This window comes from Populus euphratica, unplaced genomic scaffold (assembly GCF_000495115.2).
Source record: "Populus euphratica unplaced genomic scaffold, PopEup_1.0 scaffold15.1, whole genome shotgun sequence".
In the NCBI taxonomy this organism is placed as follows: Eukaryota; Viridiplantae; Streptophyta; class Magnoliopsida; order Malpighiales; family Salicaceae; genus Populus; species Populus euphratica.
Window position 1 is genome coordinate 1,166,730 of NW_011499874.1, and position 6,522 is coordinate 1,173,251.

Genomic DNA, 6,522 nt, shown 5'->3' on the forward strand with positions numbered 1-6,522 from the left:
TTATGATAAAAATAATATTTTTTTATTTAAAAAAATTATATTGTAGATAAAATATTTACCATTGACAGCATATAAAAGATAATTCACTATAGGAATTAATAAAATTATTAAAACATAACTAATTCTATTTTAATTTAACATGCAAATAAGATCATGGTCTCTTGCTCGCAGTGAATCTTGATCAATCATAATCTTTCAATCATGGTTGATTATAGTCAATCTCAGTTAAGTATATTTTAATTGATCATTGTGGTCGAGATCAATTTTGTTTAAATTAAATATTAACACCTTTCTATTGAGTATACAATAAATTATAAAAACATCATAGATACACTTACTTGTATAATTATGTAATATCAAGGAAAAATCATGATATAATCAAGGTTTCAGCCATTTGTTTTTACGTAATTCCCAATTACTTGGTGTAAATGGTCTCAATGCAAGTTATCTCCCGGAATTTTAATAATATCTTCTTTAAATATTGCCCTATCCATTAAGGTCTACGAACTCGTTTAAAAACAAACTCAAATTCTCTCGACAAAATACAAAACCTACACCTCTAGAATATAGTGATGACAAAATAAAATACAGAAAAAAGGAAAATAATATAATAGGTATTAAAGTGTTGTTGATAATAGTTGGATAAAAAATAATGCGTAATTAATCTTGTTAATTAAATACCAAGGCTGATACAAAATAATTGTTTTGCAATTAGCCAAATCCCAAACAATAGTCAAGTGCACATGTGTGATAAAAGCACAAAAACGATATAACCCAGGTTATCTCTCCTCCAAGTGTTTGTTGTCCTGCAAGCCTAATTCTAACCCCTCATAGTTTCAATATATAAACTACTTAAAAAGTTTTTAGTTTTCAATTTGAGATAGAGATAATGGCTGAAAATGTAACTCGGATATTGTTTAAAAAAATTTAAATTATATTTTTATTTAAAAATGTTTTTTTTATTATTTTACTGTGTTGATATTAAAAAATAGTTTTAAAAAATATTTTTTCAATATATTTTTAAGCAAAAAATATTTTAAAAAATAATTATTACCATAATATTTATGAATTTAAATTTAGCCACCTTAAGGTTTTTTAAGAGAAATGTTTTATTTATTTACAAATAGTTTTAGACATGTTAAATTATTTATGTTGAAAAACATTTTTAAATAAAGCATTGAATGGACCTTATATTTCATTTCACCAAAAAAACTGGACCACTTCGCCAAGAGCTACGGCAACAGTTCTTCTGTACAATAATTTCATTACTACCTTGGAATACACAAACATACGGGGGACATGCTAGCTTCGCGGCAAGGTTGTGGCCGCTCGGGGCGTAGGAGCACACAAAAATAGACTGGAGCCGGCAACCTGGACCATAGGATCGATCGTGTCCACATATTAGTTTACGGTCATTTGTCTGCATGTTAAAGTGGTTACATGATTGATTAGCAAAATTGTTAAAATTAAAAAATTAATCAGCAAAAACAAAAAATAATAATGTTTCAGAAAAATGGAATTCGAGATAAAGATAGCAAATCTTGATTATTTTCATAAGAAATTGAAGATAAAAATAAAAAATGTATATTAATGATAATGAAAACAAACATATGATTTCAAAATCATTTCAATTTACCTGTAGGCTCGTGTATAGATTGTGCTTTTATTGATGTATTTATTTTTTAAAAATATAAAAAATATTATTTTAATATATTTTTAAATAAAAAATATAAGCTCTGAGCCTTTTTTATGTGATATTAAATTTGAAATAGGGGTGGGTAAATTTTAATTTTTTAATTTAAAATTATTTTTTATATATTTTCTAAATTATTTTGATATGTTAATAGTATTTTGAAGTATTTTCATATAAAAATATTCTAATTTTAATCACCAAGTAACTCATTCTGATTAGGAAAAAAAATCATTAATCAACTGTTATAAAAAAAAAATCAGTGCCTAGTTTTCAAATTTTAATTAAAAAACCATTTTTTTTTATGGGATAAGATTTTACGCTTTCAAATGTTTAAAAACCTAAAAAAAAAAAATGATGGTTATAAATTCATTGCGCAGTTGCCCGAGTTTTGAAACTGTTGGAAACAACACCTGTATTTTTAATCCTGGACACGGAAACCCTCACTCTTTCAATTTTCAGGTAAACGAAGAGACCACAGGTGACAACAAACAAGAGTTTGAGGGTTGATATGTCAAAAATGAAAACATAGGGGCCAATCTACAAATGAGGATATTAAATATTACCATTTACAGTGAACTGATTCAGGGATTTCAGAGCTAATTAAGAATGTAATACACGACTCTTCTAGCTTTCCACGTGAAAAAAGAACAAGAAGAAAGGTTAATGCCGGCTTGAAATGTTGTTTATGGTTGTTTTTTAAAATATATTTTATTTAAAAATATATTAAAATAATATATAATTATTTTAAATTATTTTTTATATTAGTACATTTAAATAATTTAAAAACATCAAAAAAATATTAGATTTAAATAATTTTAAAACATCAAAAAAAATTTAATTTAAAATAAAATTTTTAATTTTTTTAAATATTTTTAAAATATAAAAACAATCTATAACTAATCCGCATGCATTCCCTATTAAATCATTGAAAAACAATTAATTATGAGTCAATAGACTTCATAGCATTAGAATTTTAAAATGACTTTCCGTGCTCTGTACGCGACGAAATATTTGGATCAAATTCAAGTTAGATGTTGCACAAATTAGAAAATTGTTCTTTGGAAAAGCGAAGGCTGCCACCTGCAGCTGGCCTTGCTTTTATGCTCACGGTTTCAATTTTCAGACTTCCATTATTTTAAAATTAGGGTTTTACTCGTACTTTAATTTATACTACAACTTTCATATATATATTAGTGGGTATAGAACATAAACTCTAAGATATGAAGATTATTATTTTTTAAAGTATTAATTACTCCCATTATATTTATATTTATTAGATAGTTAAAGCAATATATATATTAAGGATATAACAAAACATTAAACCTATAAACAATAATTTTTATAATTTTTTTAAAAAAATTTGTAGAGAAAAAAAGAGGCAAGAAAATTATTTTTTAATTGATTTTTTTATTAAACTGATATTTATATATATAAGAAAAACCCATTTGTTTTCAGTTAAATTAATTAAATAACGTAATTAAAATTGTTATATATATATATATATAAAGTTTAATTTTTTCTCTAACATTTAAATCTATTGATCAATATCTTTCACTTCATAAAATATAACAAAACCGCCTTACTTTTCAACATGCAATAGAGTTCTTTGTATACAAGCTATTATAACACCTTTGGGAATTGCTTGAGTGTTTTTTTTTTGTCCTGTAACGTTCCTTAAGTCATATGAGTTTTATTACGTCTGCATGACACGTACAAAGTTGAATGCTTGATGACCCATAATCTAATAACTCTTTCATTTTTTAAATTTTATTGTTTGAAGTAAAAATTAAATGATTAAAATAAAATAAATTAATTTAGAAAATATTAAACAAAATGCATGAACAGAATTCATTTAAAATAATTTCATTTTTCATTTTTTTTTTGTTTTTTAATTGTATAACTCCATAAATGAAAGAATTACTCTAGCAGAAAGGTACCACGTAAGAGTATAAATTCAAGGTATTCCAACGAAAGGACTGACAAAATAAAATAAAGATTAGAAGGACTCAATCATTATAAAAAAAGTATGAGAATTCGGTTTTTTTTTTTAGTACAAGAATCAAGTCTGAGTAAAATCCAATTAAATTATTGTTTCCTCGTATATATTCTAGAGAAACAAAAGAAAGTGTCTGAAGCAAATATATATTATTTGATCAATTTTATTATACTCTGATCAGACATGAAACATGTTATTTACACATATATTATTACATTTGTAAGAAATTTTGTTTGACCAACCTTTTTAGGACTTAAACCTTGAGAAAATAGCACATGGAGCAAACAAATAATTAATTAGCGAATTCTAAGTTATAATTTAAGAAATACACCAATAAATCCTTGATATATATTCATATAGAGACATTTCATTATACCATTATAAAAAGATAAGCAATACAATCAATAAAAACTAAGATTTAAACATTCAACTGTGAAAATCAAATCAAGAAGTTCGTCAGCTTAATACATGATTATCCCAAAAAAGAAATTATACGTACATACAAGAGATAACATAAATTAGTTTGACGAGAAAACTTGGGCCTTGTTTTCTCCTCCCATGCAAAGTGGGATGTAAGTTGAAATGAATGACCTTTTATTTTCTTTCTCCATCAGAATTTAATGGGGTTGTATAGCATGTCAAACAATTTTTCAACTCTTTCACGCAGTAAGATTAATGATGGGAGAAAAAAACGTACATCTGTGTTCAAACAGAGCATTTGCCTTGAAAATAATTCCCAAGTTCAAGGTATATATAAAAGAAAAAACACAGTAATCATGGCAGCAGAAGGAACGGGAACAATGCTCCTGCTATGAACACTCGAACGGGAACAATGCTCCTGCTATGAACACTTTCGATGCCCTAATGTTTGCAATCAGTGCTGGTAGTTGAAGCAGTGAAACCCACTCGCATCTCATCCTCCTCATAGCCTGCATCTTCTGTAGCAATACTTGAAGCGACTTGTGACTGATAAAAACACTGCTTTCTTTCCTTCAAAAACGAAGCACGTACGTCGTTGGACTTGGATCCTTCCATGTCGAGAATTATATATATCAAAACAATGATTTCCCTTTTCTTTTCTTCTCTTTTTTAATTATAAAACCTTTTGCTTTTCTTTTCATAAGCGGGCCTGGAAGATTTTATTTAGTAATTGCATGGTGTGAGAGAGTTTTTCGGTGATTATAAAATGTAAAAATTCTCAGACACGAATTAAATACATTCATTTAAGAAAAAATGAAGTCAAACCGAACCCAGATATTCCAAGAGCCAGAAAAGTATAACTTTGAAGAGTCAAAGGAAGGTTATTTCATTCATGGCTTTCAAAAGGAGAAAAAAAAAGGTGTCAATTGCAGCATTAAAATATTTAAAGATTCAGAAAATAAAAGATATTAAAAATATTTTTGAAAATACAAGCAGAGCTGCGGTTACACCAGCGTTTTTTTTATTTGGAAACAAGGGTGGCATCCATGGTTGCGTTTTCAAGCTGATATAATTAGATATGTTTATGGTCCGACTTAGTCAGATTTTAACTCAAAAATATAATTAAATCAGAAAATAATATTTTTTATTAATATAATCCGAAGCAAATTGAGAACCGGTTTAAACCAAACCGGTTTTATTCAGATAAGGTTAGTTTTTTAGCAAAAAAACAGAAAAATTAGACTATTCTATGCTAACAGCAATAACTATTGTTCACTCATTTCTCTTCCCCCTTTCAGCTGATGTTAAAATATATTTGTAAACAAACTACATAATTTTAACACAATAAAATAATTTTTAAAAATCCTTCTTGCCTTATGATCTACAGGGAGGACGATTGTTTTATAATAACAGCTGTGGTTAGAATTATGAGATACTTCTTGATCGCGACTTGTATATTGAAAGATTGCTGCCACTAATAATTTGTGATACTTTATAATTTATCGACCATGCTAATATGATACACCTACCGCAATTAACCTAGGCCACCCTAGGTTAACATGCTAATATGGTTAATACATAAACACGACCAAATAACTAAAGAAATTAGAATTAATGAGCGCGTGTGGTGTCAGAGGATGGACTTATATGATAAACCTACCGCAATATGTCATCTCACTAATTATTTGTGATTCTTTATAATTTATCGACCATGCTGATCACTTTTCAGTCATCATATCCTTCACTTGCTTCTCCTATTCAAATATTAGTTGTGTGGTTGCTGCGACCAGCGGCGGAATCAGGCGAGGCAAGCAGGGCCGAGCCCCTGTAAAATATTTTAAATTTTTAAATTTTTAATGTTTAAATATTGAATAATTTAATATATTTTTATTTTAAATAAATAAATTTTCTAATAATAAATTATATCTTAAATTTTAGCCTTTCTTATTATATAATTTCAGTGCCGTCCTGGCTGCGACCATTGGTGATTCAAAGGGCTAAGAAAAATGATTTTTAAACACCATTACGTAGTGTGTGTGTGCATGAGCCAGAAAGTCAGATACAGAAAAAAGAAAGCATGCCTTATATTTACGCCGTATCGATTATTTCTATAAGATATTAGATGTTTTACAACTGCATTAATAATCGATATTGTATTTTTATTTTTTTATTTTTTTATCAAAGAGACTTTGCTTTCAGTCGTGTGAATATTTTAGTGCATGATATGACTATTAAGATACGATTTTGCTTGAAGATAGCAATCTCTTTGACCAAGGAAATATTGGATACTGTCGTTTTGTTTTCTTTTTTAAATTTCAAACATTTTAATCCATGCTTGTTTGAGTTCAACTCTACCCTCTTATTTTTTTTCCTCTGGCATTCGCAATTCTTAGTTAAATATAACCGAGCCCGT